Here is a 23,840-nt window from a genome sequence, read left to right as displayed (position 1 = left end):
TTGTAATATAAAATAGTTTGACATCACTTCAGAGTACATTAACATTATACAAAACTATTGTCGTAAATAAGCAACGTCAATATTTTCAACTTTGATTAACCAAAAGACTCCACTGGCTAGATAATTGATTCAACTAGTGTTTTACTTGATGGCATTGTTTCCTGCGGGTCTTTTAAGTAGAGATGGGGCTGGAGTTGTAGCAATTAAATATGGTATAAGTGCACGACTCCAAATCTACTATAGAGATAGGGTTGTAGTTGCAGCAATTAAATATGGTATAAGTGCACAAATCCAAATTTACTACACCTAAGTAAAATACAAAAGCACATTAAATAATGTCAAAAATTGAATTCGGGAGATTAAATTTTGAAACACCACCAATTTTTAATTTTCACTTTAATTTTACTTTTCAATATTACTTGAAAGAAAGAAAAATTCACTTTTCAAAATTAGAGAAATATGTACTTCTTTCACTAACCATATCAGTGTTTGTTTTGGAATATTGTTTATAATATAATGTAATAAAATATTATAATATTATATTATATTATAAATTCACTTTTTAAAATTAGAAAAATATGTACTTCTTTGACTAATCACATATAATTGTTTGTTTTAGAATATTGTTTATAATATAATGTAATAAAATATTATAATACTATATTATATTATAAAATCAAATTTATATTTTCATTTATGAAAAGATAAATAAGAGTTATTTTAAAAATAAAAAATTGAATATTAAAATAGTATATGCAATTATGCAATTAAGAAATTATTTTATCTTTAGGTAACAAATATATTTAGTAATCAAAATAAGTGTTTATTTTGAAATATTATTTATAATATAATATTTGAATATTAAATATATTAAAACAAATTATAACATTAAAATAAAAATATATAAAATATTGTAATAATTAATTCTCATTCAATTATATCTAGGCATATAGTAGTATTTTGAATTATATATATATATATATATATATATATATATATATATATATATATATATATATAAAAGTTGGTAATATTTCGATTCATCAAAATATAAATTATAGTTATATTTGAAATATAAAATTGTGTTATTGGATAGAGATTAGGAATTATTTTATTCATGTTTCATTACAATATTTTTATGTTATTAATGTAGTTTTGTTTTAAATATTACATGTCACTTAGATATGAATGAATTATACATCATGTAATATTAATAATATTATCTTTTTGTTAGAATTTAAACTTCAGTGGTTCTCTTTTGTAGAAAGATAGTGTGGATTACCCACATTGGTATGTGAATTTGTTTACATGTCATTTCTCAACTTCATATTGAGTAGTAAACTTTTATTATTTATTATTTATTTATTATTTGAACTTTCAATTACTTTATCTTTATATAAATTTGATTTCAAATTAAGCTTGAAATTGAAGAGTTTATTTATGGCCCATTTTGATTTCTTTTGTTATCACTATTTTTAAATTGTTAATCCAAGTATTCTTTTATTATTTTTAAATATAATGATACATGAGTATACCTCCCTCATACTAATTTTTCCTAGAGGTTCTCTACAACCAAGTATGACAATACATTTAAAAATGACAAAAAAATCTTACAAAAATAAACTAAAGAATTAGTATTAACAAAATAACTCAATTTCTAGAATAGATGAAATACTTCAAATTGCACCTTAATTTTACTTTTCAATATCACTTAAAAGCAAAGAAAAAATTAATTTAATTTTCAAAATTAAAGACATATGTAGTTCCTTCACTACATTGTATGGACTCTACAGATGCCACCTGAAAAATAGTATAGTTGCTAGTACTTATAATTATTTCATTTTATGTTTGGTTGGATTGAAATAAAAATATATTAATAGTGAAAGACATTCTTATAGTTAGCCATAAATGAAGTACTTCAATGTCCATATTAAATAACAGTATTACATCAAATTTATCTCAATAAAAGTAACATGCTTCAAATATTTGTAGTTAAATAGTTTAAGTTAAATGGAGTTAAGATAGATGTAGGTTGGTCACATATATAAATATTTGTTTTGGAATATGGTTTCTGAAATAATGTAATATAATATTCTAATATTATATTATAATGTAACATAAATCATAATATACCAATGGAATTTATATTTTCATTTATAAAAGGACAAGTGAGTAAAAAAACACTTCAATTCACAACATTCAATTTCTTTTTTCTCAAATGTGGATATTTAATAAAATGACACAACATGTTCAATATAAAAAACAACATCTCATGCCTAAACATGGAAGTATGGTATATCATGGCCTACATAGAAAATGATTGTAATATACAAATAACATCTCATGCCCAAAACATGATAATTGGACATATGGTTTGTATAAACAAAATGGGTCCCTTGACCACTTCCACCTTCACCCCTATCATTTGCATCCTGAAAGTCATCCTCTCTTCTCTTACTAGAATGAGGAGCTAAGCTTTTCTTATTTAAGGGCATACTCCTCTCTCGTGGGACTGTAAAAGGAAAGAAATTTTTCATTATCTTATTCCCATAATAAATTACACATATATAAATTGACACTTATAACTAAATCCCATAAAACTCACTGAAGATGACCTAATAAATCACATGGGTTCCTTCCTCCTTTGTGGCCCTATGCTCTCTACTACACTACTCGTCAATAGTTAAAGGAGATAAAGCATATAATTTAAACAAAATATGCCTCTAACCACGTCAATTCAATATAAAGAAAATAAATCATACGTGTGTGCTCAGAAAAGTACTGGGGGGGGTGAATCAGTATTGAAAAACTCAATTAAAAATTTTAATTTATTATTCAGATGTTTGTACACTATTGTCATTAATTAAACCAGTGTATGTACATGACTATGATGAAGGAAAATAATGTATATGAAATTAACTAACTTTTCATATATTTCATCATATATTCTACTTTAGCGAGTGTATCATTACTTCATTAGCCTTTAATTAAATAAGAACCATGAACAATCATAACATAATAAACTATCACAGAAAAGGGACACATCAACAGATGAGGACACTAGGATTTTTAGGTAGAAACCCAATGTGGGAGAAAACCACTATTGTTGTCCAAGTATGAATCATGAAATTCACCCAATCCACATTTAATTGTCAACTCGCCATTCTACTAATTGTTTCAAGGATATGGTGCATTGTATGTGCAGGCCACCATTTCCCTAGCCATCATTGAACATTAACTATAAATTCATAAATGTGTAACAACAAGAAACATTGTAACATCAATAAGAGTAACAACAAGTAATAAATGTAACAAAAACTAGAGTAACATCAATAAGGACTCACAACAATACACTGCTAAACATTCACAACAATAATAAAATCACGGAAATAAACCTAACACACATCTAATCTAAGAGCACATGGTCAGGAGAGTCAGGCCAACTCTCAGGGTTGTGAAGAGATCAACGAATCACGATATGCTCAGACAATCAAATTGTCATTAATTAAGAAAATATTACAAGTATGTTGTTACAAACTCAAAGAGTATTTCTCCTATAACCTTAATGACTCTTAACAGCGATAGCTTTCAGAGCCTGCAACTCTTCTTTATACAATTTGCCAATAATACAACTCCTAAAATTACGACACTTTCTACCCTTAATTACATGGTGCTTTTCAGAATGGAATAGAATGTTAAAATATAACAGCGTGTCAATCAAAATATTGATTCACCGTTGCAACCAATATTCAAGGATAACACTGCTAGCTTTGATAGGTATCGCTTAGTGAATCACGATCCTGGTCATTCTCCCTTTAAATATATAGAAATAACTGAATTAAAAATCCACTTGGGTAATAATCCTCTACAAGTATGCTTCATTGATCAATAATCCATAAATACATGACGAGAGGTATACATGTGCATTTTAAGATATCGATTAACCACCGTTGGCATGAAACGGATAAAAAGAACACAGTAAAAGGGTGAGTAAAAGTATGCAAACCTAGCCACCAAAAACCATTGTTGGTGTTGTCTTTGTCTTCATATTTTATTATAAAAGGAAACATCTTACAACAATGTACTGGTAGAGACTCCTACCAGTATGCAAACACCCATTGGAAGAACAATACAACCTTCTCCCATTCTCCAACAACCACTGGAAGGGAGCTCCATCCCCCTGAATAGATTTACCAGCTACCATTAGAAGGAAGCTATGACTTCGTCACTTAAGGTTCCAACCCTCAGTACCTCTATGGACCACGTTTCATAATATTTCGTACTGGATCCACCTGATCCAAAACATCAAACTTCTAGGCCACATTTCATCATATTTTCATATTGGACCCACTACCATCATTGAAGGCCAAAATAAGATAACAATACTGAAACCAATAACTGTTTCTTAAGAGTAAAGTAGTTTTTTCTTTCTTCGCTCTAAAATTTATGATCTAATTTAATCTTATTTTATTATTTTCACTACTATTGTATAATTTCCTTAGGAGGCCCATTTTAGACTTCAAAATTCCCCTAATTTTAATACAAAGTGGGAAATCAAAAGTTTCAAAACAAAAGTAACTTACAAACCATCATGTGAGACCATCGTTGACCTTGTCTGAATGTAGGAAAATATACATATACCTTAGGATTTTTTTATTTGCATTGTAGGTAATAATTAATCGGACATCAATTGTTTATACTTCTCTAGGATAAGCCCTAGCGAGGTTGTATCTACGCTAAAATTTCATGTAATAATAAATTAGAACCATACAAGCCATAAGGATTCATGAGAGAGTAAAGTTAGATATATTTAATAGAAGAGAGAAATATCATACATAAATATGTATTAATTTTTTTTGACAAGCCTATGTATATCACATATTTGTAGAACGCACAACTACAAATTGAAACAATTTGTAAACTAGTCATAAACGTGGCCATGCCCTATTATAAGCACGAAAACATAAATAGGGAAACATTTAACAAATAATAATTAAAAATAAACATGGAAACAATTAACAAATCAATGATCATTTAGAAATTATATATCTATATAGAGATGCCACCATATCACTTTCTAATTCAGAATATGTTGTAGACTTATTCAATTCGTAATATAGTATTGAGATATGGCATTCAAAAAATATTAAGTAAATAATTTCAATATCTAAAACGTAATATATATGTGTGTGTGTGTGTGTGTGTGTGTGTGAGAAACATATAACAACTATCAAACATATAAGAAATATTAAATAGTTACAAATCGAAAACAACATTTCGGAAATTATGAGATATATCTCTGATTTTTAATCGAAATAGAAAATCATAACTAGAGAAAACAACATACTACTATCTAATTCTTAATATGTTGTACACTTATATTTAGTTCCTAATATCATATTGATAAATGGCATTAAAAAAATGTGAAACAAAATATTTGAATATCTAACACACACAGACACACACATATATAAAACAAAAGTCAAATAATATTGCAAATATATAAAACATGTCAAAAATATTTCATTACCAAACAATTGAAAATAAAAAATAACATCTTTGAAATGAAAAATTATTTATCTCTCCTTTTTAGGGATAATTTATACCATTTTTTAATTCAACTTGACATTCTTCCCACTAAACACCCTAAATCTAAACATAAAAACATAACCATAATGAAATATTTAGAATTCACAACCCGAATCTAAACATAAAAACATAACTAGAATGAAATTTTTATAATTATTGGAAAAACACACATATAAACATTCAAATAATTAATAAACCACTAATAAATATAAGAAAACCAATCATCAAAATAGGTCAAGCTTAATTATAAACATATTGATAAAAAATGTGCAGTCATCAAACTGGCCTAGGTATCAAAATGGCCAAGGATCAAAGTGGCAAAAGATTATTAATAATAAACAAACATTGAAACATTCAACAATTCAGGCATAAAAGTTGCCAAGACAAGTCATAATTAAACCTTTATTAAACTTGTCATTAGCTCCCAAGCAAACATGAGTCTCGATTCTTCTAAATCCATAAATAGTAAGTGATCATGGCATTATCTAGATCCATGACTACAATGTGGCATATAACTAGTGTATTCCCTATTGTCTAGCAACCCCAACAATGACCCAAGTGCTCGCAAGGACATAACAACCTGCTCAAATACTGACTCTTCTTGAGCAGCACTACAATGCCTAAACACATATACACATTAAATTATTTTAACATGAGTCACAAAATATTGGATTCATTTATTTTAATAATGAAAATAGATTTGGTTGAGATATTATTATTATTATTATTATTTCCAAAAATTGGAAATGCTGAAACAAATCAAATCACTTGTAGCTCTTTTTGTTTTGGATTTAATACTTTTGGAGGGAAATGCTTCAAAGAGTCTAAGACAATTCTATAACATGCTTTGTGTGTTATATACCAGAACATAGTAAATAGTTAGACATTGCTTCAGAGTACATTAATATTATATGACACTATTGTCGTATCCTATCAATGTCAAGGTTTTCAAGTTTGAATAACCAAAACACTCGACTGGCTAGATAATTGATTCAACTAGTGGTTTACCTGATGAGGTCATCGTTGCCAACACATTTTCTAAGTTAGTTAGTTCACTTACAATAAAGATAAATACACTTATGTAAATTGGAACTGATCCTTATCTCTGATTTGATCTTTATAAGCGAATTCAATTGCTTTTCTTCTTAAAATGAATCTGGTTCTATTCACTTCTAAGGAAGAAAATGTAAGGGTCATAGATCTAGAAGGTGTCAAAGTCTCACAAAAGATACATAACTAGGAAAGTAATATTGTACCTGAGAAAGAGGGATTTTCATTCGTAACCCAACAAATATATTCTTACAATTGCTATGGGTCCTAGAAGGGGGAAAGAAACAAAATAAAATATTTGAAAGGAATTAGCAAGTGACTCTTGTGACAATAAGGACAAATTCAAATACATGTACTCGATATATCTTCTGTATGGAATCCTATCTATGTAAATTAAAATTCGCTAAGAGAAAAGACATGTAGACTGAAGTTTTATAAGACTCAGTGAATCATAGGAAAATTGAGTAAATATTACACACCAGTAACAACCAATGACAGCACATTTGATTAAGACAAGGGAAGGATAGAGTGGGTTCTCTAATGGTCATGAATTAGCGAGCCTTTACCGGACTTGAATATCCAACAAGATGCAGTTTTCGATGGTCAACACCTAACTACCACTCTTCATCAACCATACAAACTACATATGGGTGAATTATCTCATGGGAACATAGACAAAGAAAACAAATATTAAAATTTGTAATCATGACTAGAACCTGAAATTATATAAACCACAGGTTGATTTATGAAAAATAAAGAAGAATTAATATATCTATGCATACTTAGATGTACGTGTTGATTTATGAAAAATTAAGAAGAATTACTATATCGATGCATACATAGATGTAGTAGTTTGGGAATGCAAGTATCTAGTAAAAATTAATGGCGTGTACATTATATTATATATTTCCAAATGAAATTATATCCTAATGAAATTGAAACTTGTTTACTTGTGAAGCTATTATTTTCATTTCTAATTAAGAAGAGAAAAAATAAAAACAACATAGAGTGGTAAGAAGAGAAAAAATAAAAAAAATATAGAGTGGTATGGAAAGTAGAGCAACTGAACATTTAGCACACAACATACACTATAAAATCATTAATAGAGTTTGTTAAAAAAACACCTTTACTTTGTTGAAGTTTCGATTCATCTCAAAAGTATAAATCAACAAAAATTTCCCAATGGGAAACCCTTGCAGGCTTCATAATAGGGTAAACTAAGTATACAAGATACATGAAACATATGGTCTCCATCCCATGAGAAGTATACAAATTTCACATCAAATGTTGCTAATGGCCAATTACATAGAAAAACAAATATAGACTGCACTCATAACTTTTATGCCACCAGCATGGAAAATTTCCCTAATCTCATTTTCCTAATAGAAAAGGGCTAAGACAAGTCTCTCTATACCAATATTGAAATATAAAACAATAAATATATTTCATTGCGCCTTGAGAATACCAACAAGAAGATGAAAGGTTATGCAGTGAGAAACCAACCTTTACCAATGTAGGAAGAAGGTAGAGGTGGAAGGCACGTCCTCTATTTTTTAGAAACCCCCAAGTTATCAATGATTCAAGTATACTTGTAACAAGTATTAGAAGTAGGTAGTGAGCACTAGTGTACCGAGGGTAAATACAACTAGGTTCAACAAGAAAAGAAGAAATTACTAGTAAATAGTAACCAACATACTTCTAAAGGTGACAACTTTGAGCATTCCTCGCCCTGCACATTATCGTAGAAGTTCCATTATTATTTTGAGGACCAACAAGCAATTTTTAATCCTGCCAAGAGACATGGAAACATACTATATCAAAGAAAAAAGAAAACCAATACATAATAGGGCAATGTGCGTCAAGGAATCATGTATTCTTTCTTGAAACTAAACACAAAGGCATAGGCACATTCACCTAGCTCTAACCACCATTTCAAAAGTAAAAATATTCAAATAAAAGTTTCTATAAGGAAAAGATTCTCAATAACCAATTGAAAAATAAATATGAAAAACCCGAAAAGACGTACTTGGTTCTATGTCCAAGCAAAGCCCCTTTTCTAGAGGAACATATCCAACCTTGAATAAAAAAATATTGGCTATTTAGACTCATGAAGAAAACAAATAAGAGAGGCCAACAACCCCAATAAAGAAACCAATACTAACATGAAATAATAAGCAAAACAATGCCTATAGAACGAGAAAGAAAACTGAAATTACCATGAGGGAAAGTTGTGGAAGTATTCCATGTAAATTGTAGTAGCACTAAGGAAAGGAAGGAAAACTTCGATTATCACAATGGGCATGAGGGTACCCTTATGCAACATGAGAATGAACCTAGTCAACAAAATCAACCTACAAGATTTCGATCTATAAATAAAGAAGTGTATCAAAATACCTTAAACATGTCAATGCCCTTTGGGAGCTAAACATGAGTCTAAAGAGGACGTGAAATCTAATAAGAAAAGAAAATTTTTAGGGTACCAACACCTATTATATCAATGCTTAAGAGTTGGAAACAACTTAACCAACTAGAAACACCAAACGAAAATGGAAATGACATCGATGCATTGCAGAACTGATTCACACCATTGGATGGATATAGTAAAATACCCACTATTTATATTGATCAAGTACTAGTATCCAAGTGAAGTTCACATGGGCCTAGATGGGGTGGCCACATGAAATTCACTCATGCAAATCCATGATTGTCACCTCCCTCATCCTTGTTAAATTCCATTTAAAGTCCACAGTTGAAGAAATCATATAATATAAAGTGCGTAAAAACTAGTTTCAAAATCGAAGTAACTTACAAACCATCATGTGAGACTATAATTTACCTTGTCTCAATGTAGGAGATTATACATATACCTTAGGATTTATCTTATGTATGTTAGAGGTAAGAATAATTAATCAGACCTCAATCAATTCCACTTCTCTAGGATAATCCCGAGTGAGGTTGTATATAAAAACAAATGTCATATAAAAATAAATTAGAAGCATACAAGCCATAAGGTTCATGAGATAGTAATGTTAGATATAATAAGCAAAATAGAGAAGGGCCATACATGAATATGTATTAGAAAAAAAGTTGCCAAACCTAGGTATGTGACATATTTGGAGAAAATACAAATAAAAATTAAAATATTTAATAAACTTGTCATAAAAGTGGCCATGCCCTATTATAAACAAAATAAATAAATAAATATGGAAACATTTAACAAATATGCCATTAAAAATAAATGTAGAAAATATTAACAAATCAATGAACATTCATTAATTATATATCTATATAGAGGGAACACCATATCAGTTTCTAATTCGTAATACATTGTAGGCTCATATTCAATTCTTAATATAGTATTCAGATAAAAATATTGAGTGAAATATTTCAATATCTAACACATAACAAATATATATATGAGAAACATATAACAAGAATAAAACATATACTAAATATTTTAATATCAAATAGTTGCAAATCAAAAATAACATTTTAGAAATTATGAGTTATATATATTTCCTTTTCAATGAGAATTTATACCATTTTTTAATGTGGATTGACATTCTTCCCACTAAACACCTTCGTGGCCCTAATCTCTCTACTACACCACTCGTCAATAGTTAGAGGAGATAAAGCATAAAATTTAAACAAAATATGCCTATAACCACGTCAATTGATTATAATGAAAATAAATCATAAGTGTGTGCTAGGAAAAGCACTGAGAGGGGGGTGAATCAGTATTGAAAAGCTCAGTTAAAATTTTCAATTTCTTATTCAGATGTTTGTACACTATTGTCATTAATTAAACCAGTGTATGAGCATGACTATGATGAAGGAAAATAATGTATATGCAATTAACTAACTTTTCATATATTTCATCATATATTCTACTTTAATAAGTGTATCATTACGTAATTAGCCTTTAATTAAAAAATAACCATGAGCAATCATAACATAATAAACTATCACAGAAAAGCGACACATCAAGAGATGAGGACAACAAGATTTCTACGTGGAAACCCAATGTGGGAGAAAACCACTATTGTTGTCCAAGTATGCATCATGCAATTCACCCAATCCACATTTAATTGTCAACCCGTGTTCTACCAGTTGTTTCAAGGATATCATGCATTGTATGTGTAGGCCACCATTTCCCTAGCCAATGTTGAACATTAACTATAAATTCATAAATGTGTAACAACAAGAAATACTGTAATATCAATAAGAGGAACACCAAGTAATAAATGTAACAAAAACTAGAGTAACATCAATAAGGACTCACAACAACAAATTGATAAACATTCACAACAATAATAAAATCATGGAAATAAACCTAACACACATCTAATCTAAGAGCACATGGTCAGGAGAGTGGACCCAACTCCCTGATCAGGGTTGTGGTGAGATCAACAAATCACAATATGCTCAGAAGATCAACTTGTCATTAATAAAGTAAATATAGCAAGTATGTTGTTATAGAATCAAAGAGTATTTCTCTTGTAACCTTAATGACTCTTAACAACAATAGCTTTCATAGCCTACAACTCTTCTTTATACAATTTTCGAATAATAGAACTCCTAGAATTATGGCACTTTCTACCCTTAATTACATGGTGGTTTTCAAAATGAAACAGAATGTTAAAATATAACAGTGTGTAAATCAAAATGTTAATTCACCATTGCAACCAATATTCAAGGATAACACTGCCATCTTTGATAGCATCATTCATTGAATCATGGTCCTGGTCATTCTCCCTTTAAATCTACAGAAATAACTAAATTAGAAAGCCACTTGGGTAATAATTCCCTATGACTATGATTCATTGACCAATAATCCATAAATACATGACGAAAGGTATACCTATGCATTTTAAGATATCCATTAACAACTATTGGCATGAAATGGATAAAAAGAACATGGTAAAAGGGTGAGTAAAAGTATGCAAACCTAGCCACCAAAATCCATTGTTGGTGTTGTATTTGTCTTCATCTTTTGTTATAGAAGGAAACATCTTACAACACTGTACTAGCAGAGACTCCTACCAGTATGCAAACACCCACTGGAAGAACAATACAACCTTCTTTCCTTCTTCAATGCCCACTAGAAGGGAGCTCCATCCTCCTGAAGAGATTTACCAGCTACCATTGGAAGGAAGCTATGACTCCATCACTGAAGGCTCCAACCCTCAATACCTCTATGGACCACATTTCATAATATTTCGTACTAGATCCACCTAACCCAAAACATCAAACCCATAGGCCACATTTCATCATATTTTCATACTGGACCCACTACCATCATTGAAGACCAATATCAGATAACAATACTGAAACCAATAACTATTTCTTAAGAGTAAAGTAGTTTTTTCTTTCTTTGCTCTAAAATTTGATGATGTAATCTAATCTTATTTTATTATTTTCAGTATTATTTTATAATTTCCTTAGGAGGCCCATTTTAGACTTCAAAATTCCCCTAATTTAAATAAAAAGTGGGAAATCAATAGTTTTGAAAGAAAAGTAACTTACAAACCATCACGTGAGACCATCATTGACCTTGTCTCAATGTAGGACAATATACATATACCTTAGGATTTTTTTTATTCGTATTGAAACTAATAATAATCAATCAAACATCGATCGATTATACTTCTCTAGGATAAGCCCTAGTGAGGTTTTATCTAGGAAGAAATTTGATGTAATAATAAATTAGAACAGTACAAGCCATAAGAATTCATGAGAGAGCAAAGTTAGATATATTTAACAAAAGAGACAAATATCATACATAAATATGTATTAAACAAAATTTGAGAAACCTATGTATGTCACATATTTGGAGAACGCACAAATACAAATTGAAACATTTCATAAACTAGTCATAAACGTGGCCATGCCCTATTATAAGCACGCAAACATAAATAGGGAAATAGTTAACAAATAATCATTAAAAATAAACATGGAAACAATTAACAAATCAATGATCATTCATAAATTATATATCTATATAGAGATGACACCATATCACTTTCTAATTCATAATCTTTTTTAGACATATTCAATTCTTAATATAGTATTGAGATATGGCATTCAAAAAATATTAAGTAAAATATTCAATATCTATCACATAATATGCGTGTGTGTATGTGAGAAACATATAACAACTATCAAACATATAAGAAATATTTTAATATCAAATAGTTGCAAATCAAAAACAACATTTTGGAAATTATGAGCTATATATCTGTGCTTTTTAATCAAAATAGAAAACCATAACTAGAGAGAACAACATACTACTATCTAATTCTTAATATGTTGTACACCTATATTTAGTTGCTAATATCGTATTGATAGATGGCATTAAAAAAATGTGAAATAAAATATTTCAATATCTAACACACACACACACATATATATCTAAAACAAAAGTTAAATAATATTTCAAATATATAAAACATGTCAGAAATATCTTGTTACCAAACAATTGAAAATAAAAATAACATCTTTAAAATGATAAATTATTTATCTCTCCTTTTTAGGAATAATTTATACCATTTTTTTATTTCAATTGACATTCTTCCCACTAAACACCCCTAAATATAAACATAAAAACATAACCATAATGAAATATTTATAATTCACAACCTGAATCTAAGCATAAAAGCATAACGAAAATGAAATTTTTATAATTCTTGAGAAAACACACACATAAACATTCAAATAATCAATAAACCACTAATAAATATTAAAAAACCAGCGATCAAAATAGGTCAGGCTTAAGTATAAACTTAATGATAAAAAATGTGCAGTCATCAAACTGGCCTAGGTATCAAAATGGCGAAGGATTATTAATAATAAACAAACATTGAAACATTTAACAAGTGAGGCATCAAATTTACCAAGACAAGTGATAATTAAACCCTTATTGAACGTGTCATTAGCTCCCAAGCAAACATGAGTCTCGACTTTTCTAAATACATAAACATAAGTGATCATTGCATTATCTAGATCCATGACTGCTATGTGGCATATAACTAGTGTATTCCCTATTATCTAGAAACCCCAACAATAACCCAAGTGCTCGCAAGGACCTAACAACCCGCTCAAATACTGACTCTTCTTGAGCAACACTACCATGCCTAAACACACACACACATCAAACTATTTTAACATGGGTAACAAAGTATTGGATTCATCACTTTTAATAATGAAACTTGATTTTGTTGAGATATTATTATTATTATTATTATTTTGGATTCAATACTATTGGAGGGAAATGCTTCAAAGAGTCTAAAATAATTCTATAACATGCTTTGTGTGTTATATACCACAACATAGTAAATAGTTAGATATCACATCGGAGTACATTAATATTATATAACACTATTGTTCTATCCTATCAACTCCAAGGTTTTCAAGTTTGATTAACCAAAAGACTCTACTGGCCACAGAGTTGATTCTAGTGTTTTACCTGATGAGGTCATCGTTGCCAACATGTTTTCTAAGTTACTTAGTTCACTTACGATAAAGATAAATACACTTATGTAAATTGGAACTAATCCTTATCTCTGATGTCATTTTTATAAGCGAATTCAATTGCTTTTCTTCTTAAAATGAAACTAGTTTTATGCACTTCTAAGGAAGAAAATGAGAGAATGTAAGGATCAAAGATATAGAAGGTGTCAAAGTCTAACAAAAGATATATAGCTAGGAAAGTAATATTGTACCCGAGAAAGAGGGATTTTCATTCGTAACCCAACAAATCTATTGTTACTACTGCTATGGGTCCTAGAAGGGGGGAAGAAACAAAATAAGATATTTGAAAGGAATTAGCAAGCCTCTTTTGTGACAATAAGAACAAAGCCAACTACATGTATTGGATGTATCTTATGTATGGAATCCTATCTATGTAAATTAACATTCGAGAAGAGAAAAGACACGTAGACTGTAGTTTTATAAGACTCAATGAATCATAAGAAAATTGAGTAAATATTACACACCAGTAACAACCTATGAGAGTACATTTGATTAAGAGAAGGGAAGGATAGAGTGGTTTCTCTGATGGTCATGAATTAGCGAGCCTTTACCGGACTCGAATATCCAACAAGATGCAATTTTCAATGGTCAACACCTAACTACCACTCTCCATCAACCATACAAACTGTATATGGGTGAATTATCTCATGGGAACATAGACAAAAAAAACAATATGAAAATTTGTAATCAAGACTGAACCTGAAATGGTATAAGCCATGGATTGATTTGTAAAAAATAAATAAGAATTAATATATCTATGCATACTTAGATGTAGTAATTTGGGAATGAAAGTATCTAGTAAAGAGGAATGGCGTGTACATTTTATTATATATTTCCAAATGAAATTATATAGTGAAAGTGAAACATGTTTACTCGTGAAGCCATTATTTCCATTTCTAATTAAAAAGAGAAAAAATAAAAACAATATAGAGTGGTATGGAAAGCTGAGAACCTGAACATTTAGCACATAACATACACTATAAAATTATTAATAGGGTTCATTAAGAAAGACAACTTTACTTTGTTGAAGTTTAGGTTCATCTCAGAAGTATAAATCAACAAGAAATTCCCAATGGGAAACCCGTGCAGTCTTCATAATAGGGTAAACTACGTATATAATATACATGAGACATATGGTCTCCATCCCATGAGAAGTATACAAATTTCACATCAAATGTTGCTAAGGGCCAATTACATAGAAAAAAATATAGACCGCACTCATATATTTATGCCACCAACATAGAAAATTTTCCCTAATTTCATTTTCCTAATAGAAACGGGCTAACACAAGTCTCTCTCTATATCAATATTGAAATATAAAACAATAAATATATTTCGTTGCACCTTGAGAATACCAGTAAGAAGGTGAAAGGTTATGTAATGGGAAACCAGCCTTTACCAATATAGGAAGAAGGTAGAGGTGGAAGGCACATCCTCTATTTGTTAGAAACCCCTGAGCTAACATTAATTCAAGTATACGTGTAACAAGTATTAGAAGTAGGTAGTGAGTACCAGTGTACTGAGGCTAAATACAGCTACGTTTAACTAGAAAAAAAGGAAATTACTAGTAAATAGAGATCAGTATACTTGTAAAGGTGACAACTTTGAGCATTCCTCCCCTTGCACATTATCGTATAAGTTCCATTACTGTTTTGAGGACCAACAAGCAATTTTGAATCCAGTCAAGAGACGTGGAAACATACCATATCAAAGAAAAAAGAAAACCAATACATAGTAGGGCAATGTGCATGAAGGAATCATGTATTCTTTCTTGAAACTAAACACGAAGGCATAGGCGCATTCACCTAGCTCTAACCACCATTTCAAAAGTAAAAATATTCAAATAAAGGTTTCTCTAAGGGAAAGATTCTCAATAACCAATTGAAAAATAAATATGAAAAACCCAAAAAAATGTACTTGGTTCTATGTCCAAGCAAAGCCCGTTTTCTAGAGGAACATATCCAATCTTGAATAACAAAATACTAGCTATTTAGACTCATGAAGAAAACAAATAAGGAAGGCCAACAACCCCAATAAAGAAACCAATACTAACATGAAATAATAAGCGAAACAATGCCTATAGAAGGACAAAGAAAACTAAACTTACCATGAGGGAAAGTTATGGAAGTATTCCATGTAAATTGTAGTAGCACTAAGGAAAGGAAGGAAAACTTAAATTATCACAATGGGCATGAGGGTACCCTTATGCAACATGAGAATGAACCTAGTCAACAAAATCAACATACAAGATTTCGATCTATAAATAAAGAAGTGTATCAAAATAACTTAAACATTTCAATGCCCTTTGGGAGCTAAACATGAGTCTAAAGAGGCTGTGAAATCTAATAAGAAAAGAAAATTGTTAGGGTACCAACACCTCTTATATCAATGCTTAAGAGTTGGAAACAACTTAACCAACCAGAAACACCAAACGAAAATGGAAATGACCTCGATGCATTATAGAACTGATTCACACCATTGGATGGATATAGTAAAATACCCACTATTTATATCAATCAAGTACTAGTAGCCAAGTGAAGTTCACATGGGCCTGGATGAGGTGGCCACATGAAATTCACTCATGCAACTCCATGATTGTCACCTCCCTCGTCCTTGTTAAATTCGATTTAAAGTCCACTCTTGAAGAAATCATATAATATAAAGTGGGTAAAAACTAGTTTCAAAATTGAAGTAACTTACAAACCATCATGTGAGACTATAATTTACCTTGTCTCAATGTAGGAGAATATACATATACCTTAGGATTTATCTTATGTATGTTAGAGGTCAGAATAATTAATGAGACCTCGATCGATTCCACTTCTCTAGGATAATCCCGAGTGAGGTTGTATATAAAAACAAATTTCATATAAAAATAAATTAGAAGCATATAAGTCATAAGGTTCATGAGATAGTAATGTTAGATATATTAAACAAAATAGAGAAAGGCCATACATGAATATGTATTAGAACAAAAATTGCCAAACCTAGGTATGTGACATATTTGGAGAAAATACAAATAAAAATCCAAATATTTAATAAACTTGTCATAAAAGTGGCCATGCCCTATTATAAACAAAATAAATAAATAAATATGGAAACATTTAACAAATATGTCATTAAAAATAAATGTGGAAAAAATTAACAAATCAATGAACATTCATTAATTATATATCTATATAGAGGGAACACCATATCTAACACATAAAAAATATATATCTGAGAAACATATAACAAGAATAAAACATATAAGAAATATTTTAATATCAAATAGTTGCAAATCAAAAATAACATTTTAGAAATTATGAGTTATATATATTTCCTTTTCAATGAGAATTTATATCATTTTTTAAATGTGGATTGACATTCTTCCCACTAAACACCCCTAAATCTAAATAGAAAACGATAACTAAAGAGAACACCATAATACTTTCTAATTCTTAATATGATGTAGAGTTATATTTAGTTTTTAATATAGTATTGATAGATGGCAATAAAAAAATGTAAAGTAAAATACTTCAATATCTAACACACACACATATATATATATTATATAATTAAATAATATAACAAATATATAAAACATATAAAAATTATTTCATTACCAAAAAAATTGCAAATAAAAAATAACATTTTTTATAAATTATATATCTCTTTGTTATTGCTAATTTATACTATTTTTTTTAATGTTAACATTCTTCCCACTAAACACTCCTGAATTTAATCATGAAGAAAATATTCAGAATTCGCACCCCGGAATCTAACCATAAATACATAACTAGAATGAAATATTTGAAATTCACATCCATGAATCTAAACATAAAAAAACATAAATACAATATTTAATTCTAAAAAAGCACACATTTAAACATTGAAACAAATAATAAACCACTAAGAAATATTAATAAACCAGTCAATAAAATACGTCTGGCCTTATTATAAACACACAATCCAACATTAAAGTTGTCAAGTTATGTCATAATTAAAGCCTTATTGAACGTCTCACTAGCTCCCAAGCAAACGTGAGTCTGGCTTTTTCTAAACATAAAAAACATGAATACAATATTTAACAGTCATCGTAATCGCGACACGCCCGCAAGCTCGGAGCCTTCTTGAGCGGTGCTACCACCCCTACACACATCAGAGTATTTTAACATGAGTAAAAAATTAATGGATTATTTTTTTTAATAGTGTAACTAGATTTTTTAAACAAATCAAAACATTTGTAGGTCTTTTTGTCTTAGATTCAGTAATATGGCCAAACAACGCTTCAAAAATAATCTGAGACTCTTTGAAGCGTTGTTTGGCCATATTACTGAATCTAAGACAAAAAGACCTACAAATGTTTTGATTTGTTTCAAAAAAATCTAGTTACACTATTAAAAAAAATAATCCAATAATTTGTTACTCATGTTAAAATACTCTGATGTGTGTGTAGGGGTGGCAGCACCGCCCAAGAAGGGTCAGAGCTTGCGGATGTGTCGGGATTACGAAGACTGTTAAATATTAAATAGTTAGACATCGTTTCAGAGTACATTATCATTATAGAATACTATTGTCGTAACCGAAAGGAATACTATTGAAGTATTCCATGTAAATTGTAATAGCACTAAGGAAAGGAAGGAAAACATTGATTATCACAATGGGCATGAGAGTACCCTTGATGCAACATGAGAATGAACCTAGTCAATAAAATAAACATACAAGATTTTGAACTATAAGTAAACAAGTGTATCAAAATGAACTATAAATAAAGAAGTGCATCAAAATAACTTATCAATGCTTATCGGGAGCTAAACATGAGTCTAAAGAGGCCATGAAATCTGATAAGAAAACAAAACTGTTAGGGTACCAACACCTATTATGGCAGCACTTTCGGAGTTGGAAACAACTTAACCAACCAGAAACACCAAACTAAAATTGAAATGACCTCGATGCATTACAAAACTGATTCACATCGTTTGATGGATATAGTAAAATCCCCACCATTTAAATCGATCAAGTACTAGTAGCCAAGTGAAGTTCACATGGGCCTGGATGAGGTGGCCACATGAAATTCACTCATGTAGCTCCATGGATGTCACCTCCCTCATCCTTGTTAAATTCCATTTAAAGTCCCTTGTTGAACAAATCATATAATATAAAGTGGGTAAAAAATAGTTTCAAAATCGAAGGAACTTACAAACCATCATGTGAGACCATCATTTACCTTGTCTCAATGTAGGAGAATATACATATACCTTAGGATTTCTCTTATGTATGTTAGAGGTAAGAATAATTAATTATACCTCGATCGATTCCACTTCTCTAGGATAAGCCCAAGTGAGGTTTTATATAAGAAAAATGTCATATAAAAATAAATTAGAAGCATACAAGCCATAAGGTTCATGAGATAGTATCGTTAGATATATTAAAAAAAATAGAGAAAGACTATACATAAATATGTATTAGAAAAAAAATTGCCAAACCTAGGTATGTGACATATTTTGAGAACACACAAATAAAAATTAAAACATTTAATAAACTTGTCATAAAAGTGGACATGCCCTATTATAAAAAAAAAAAAACATAAATATGGAAACATTTAACAAATATGTCATTAAAAATAAATGTGGAAAAAATTAAATCAATGAACATTTATCACTTATATATCTATATAGAGAGAACACCATATCGGTTTCTAATTCTTAATATGTTGTAGGCTCATATTCAATTCTTAATATAGTATTGAGATAAAAATATTAAGTGAAATATTTCAATATCTAACACATAACAAATATATATATATATGAGAAACATATAACAAGAATAAAACATATAAGAAATATTATAATATCAAATAGTTGCAAATGAAAAATAACATTTTAGAAATTATGAGTTATATATATATCTCATTTTCAATGAGAATTTATACCATTTTTCTAATGTGAATTGACATTCTTCCCCCTAAACACCTCTAAATTTAAATAGAAAACTATAACTAAAAAGAACACCATATTACTTTCTAATTCTTAATATGTTGTAGAGTTATATTTAGTTTTTAATATAATACTGATAGATGGCAATAAAAAAATGTGAAGTAAAATATATATATATATATATATAACAAATATATAAAACATCTAAAAATTATTTCGTTATCAAACAATTATAAATAAAAAATAACATCTTTTATAAATTATATATCTCTTTTTTATTACTGACTTAATGTTACTGGACATTCTTCCCACTAAACATTCCTGAATTTAATAAAAAAAATATTCAGAATTCACACCGCTAAATCTAAACATAAACACATAACTAGAATGAAATATTCAAAATTCACACCCATAAATCTAAACATAAAAAACATAAATAGAATGAAATATTTAGAATTCTTGAAAAACACACCTTTAAACATTGAAACAATTAATAAACCACTAATAAATATTAATAAACCAATCAATAAAATACGTCTGCCTTATTATAAATACACAATCAAACATTAAAGTTGCCAAGTTATGTCATAATTAAAGCCTTATTGAACGTCTCACTAGCTCCCAGGCAAACACGAGTCTCGCTTTTTCTAAATCCATAAACAGTAAAGGATCATGGCTTTATCTAAATTCATGAGTGAAGCATGCCATATAGCTAGAGTATTCCTAGTTATCTAGCAGCCATGACAGTAACCATAGATCGCGCAAGGACACCCCTGCAAGCTCTGACGCCTCTTGAGCGGCGCTATCACCCCTACACACACATGAGAGTATTTTAACATGAGTAACAAATTATTGGATTATTTTTTTTAATAGTGTAACTAGATTTGTTTGAAACAAAGCAAAACATTTGTAGCTCTGTTTGTTTTAGATTCAGTAATATGGCCAAACAACGCTTCAAAGAGTCTCATATTATTTTATAACATGTTTTATAATAGTTAGACATCGCTTCAGAGTACATTAACATTATAGAATACTATTGTCGTAACCGAGCAACGTCAATCTTTTGAACTTTGATTAACCAAAAGACTTTATTGGCTAGAGAATTGATTCAACTAGTGTTTTACCTGATGCCGTTGCCAGTGCCTGTGTGTTTTTTATAACCACCTTCTCAGAGGTGCGAAAATCATCTATAGTTGTGGCTGTTATAGGAGGCAGCAGGAAGAGGGCGAAAATACAAATGGCCATCACTAATACAAGCTTTGAAGAGGCCATTGATATCGACGACAAAAAAAATCCAAAAATTGCAGCGAGTGATAAATGAAGCACGAATGAACCGGTGAAGAGAAGAAGGTCAGGTGAAAGTTTAAATAGAGATAGGGCTGGAGTGGCAGTAATTAAAGATGATATAAGTCCACGAGTCCAAATATACTGCCCAGATAGGGATGGAGTTGCAACGATTGATTAAAAATATAAGTGGGAGAATCCATATCTACTACCCCTATGAAAAATACAAAAGCGCATCGAATAAAGAAAAAAATAGATTGACTTTTCAAAATGAGAATCATATGTAGTTACTTCACTAGTCATATATAAGTGTTTGTTAGTGTTTGTCTTGGAATATGGTTTATAATATAATATAATAAAATATTATAATATTATATTATTTTATATCATAAAATAAATTATAATAGAAGAATTAAACCACATATAATGTATAAGTGTTTGTTTTGGAATATGGTTTATAATATAATATAATATAGTAAAATATTATAATATTATATTATATTATATTATATCATAAAATAAATTATAATAGAAGAATTAAATCACATATAATGTATAAGTGTTTGTTAGTGTTTGTTTTGGAATATGGTTTATAATATAATATACTATAATATACTAAAATATAATAAAATATGAATAATATTATATTTTTGTTATAATTTAAACTTCGATGGTTGTCTTTGTAGAAAGAGAGTCTAGATTACCCACAGTGGTGTGTGAATTTGTTGACATGTCATTTCTCAACTTCATATTAAGTTGTGGAGGAATTACATGTTTAGTAGTACTCACAAGTAAACATTTATTTTTTATTTGAACTTTCAATTACTCTATCTTTATATAAATTTGATTTTAAAGTAGTCTTGAAATTAAATATTTTATTTATGGACCACAATAATCTCTTTAGTTATCACTATTTTAAAAATGTTAATCCAAGTATTATTTTTAAATATAATGATTCATGATTATATGTCACACTACCAAAATAATTTATAGAGAATTAAATAAATTTAAAAAAATATAATAGAAGAGTAAACCCAATTACTGTAATATGAAATAGTTGATTAAAATGGTCATTAATGAAATTATGGTTATGTATTTAAAAGTCAAGGTTTGTGCTTGATTACATATGGCTTATTTTAAGTTATGCTATCAGGGTTATCTCCACCGTACTTTGATTTTTATTACACCAGAGGAAGTGGTACAATGTTATGGATTTACATTTTAATTGATATTAAATCTACCATGGATTCGTGGCAAGAGTAGACTCTGGCTACCCTCCAACTATTCTGCCCCCTCGTTTCTCTCACTACATCTATGGTGAAAGAGCTAGGTCTAAGATCCGACGATTGATCTGGTCCTGGAATCCCTCTTTGTTATTCCCTTCGGTGAAGTGTCTCATTTCGAACCCCCACAACTCGTATTCCGCTGCTACCATTTTCGTTTGGGAGAGCTTGAATCTGCACACTGGGTTACCATTAACTCATTTTTACCGCGGGCTTGATGTATGCCATGGCCGTGTCTTTTCAGTTTTCCTTGCGAGCACAGCCGATTCCAGGTGAGGAGACAAATTTCAGGACTGCTTGATTTTGTTCCCTGATATCTTATGGTTATGCTTTCAATCTCACTTGTTGTCTGTTTTGGTTTCAGTTTAGCCGAGAATATGTCCGAGTCACTCAGCAATCCCTTAGAGGCATTTTGGTTTCTTTCTCAGCTCCACCATCATAAAATTAACTGGTAAGTCTTCATTTTTACCTACCTGAGGGTTGCTATAGTGGATGTTTTCTCACTAGTCTATTGAATGGTGCTTTAGTTTGACAGGATAATTGTCATGGTCCCTATTAGACACTGGTTAGAACATCGGTGAGGGTTTTATGTAAGAAATTATGTTTGCCAACAGGCATCCTTAGTGTCCCTTTACTTCGTTTTCTTTACATGTGTTATATTCTACAATCTTTTTCAGGGTTGCTCCGCGCTTGAATATCTGAGACTGGATCTTGGTGTGTTGCGGTCACTCTTCCAGTTGTAGCTTTGTGTATGTTTGAAAATGTGGAACGGCTAGCCCTAGAGGCAACTACCCTGTTATACTGTATTTGGTCTGATATAGAAAGTTCTAGAATTTACTTTTCCATCCATAGTGGCTTAGAACTAGTTACTTGGTAAATTATTTTGAAGGGAATGAAAACCTTCTTTGGTTCAGAACCAGAATATAGACTTCATTACAGTCTCAGTATCTACTCATCTTTCTGTATATCTATATCTGATCAACTGTATGTATCGTTGTATTATATGCTTATTCTGGTTTTTATTTGACAGTAAACTTATCGCTTTTAACACTGTTCTCGAGCAATGCTATGAATAGAACATTCGCAAGGCTTTTGTGTGAAAATTATACAGTTATTTGTAAATGTTCATTATGGCTTTTAACACTATTCTTTAGCAATGCTATGAATAGAACATTGGTGAGGGTTT

At 29.8% G+C, this 23,840-nt stretch overlaps 1 long non-coding RNA gene across 1 annotated transcript; it reads right to left on the bottom strand.

Annotated features, from left to right (window-relative positions):
* Positions 1 to 20,669: 20,669 nt before the first annotated feature.
* On the bottom strand, positions 20,670 to 21,410 carry LOC149181942 (uncharacterized). The gene is made up of 2 exons (XR_016257579.1): positions 21,212 to 21,410; positions 20,670 to 20,898 (listed from the first exon to the last, which is right to left on the bottom strand). It is a non-coding gene; the product is annotated as an uncharacterized LOC149181942 (long non-coding RNA).
* Positions 21,411 to 23,840: the final 2,430 nt, after the last annotated feature.

The sequence above is a fragment of the Pinus tabuliformis genome, chromosome 3_2 (assembly GCF_031772625.1).
Source record: "Pinus tabuliformis cultivar Carrire ecotype Pingquan chromosome 3_2, CPIR1, whole genome shotgun sequence".
Lineage (NCBI taxonomy): Eukaryota > Viridiplantae > Streptophyta > Pinopsida > Pinales > Pinaceae > Pinus > Pinus tabuliformis.
Note: the sequence above shows the minus strand (reverse complement) of the source record. Positions and strands in the feature narration are given on the sequence as shown.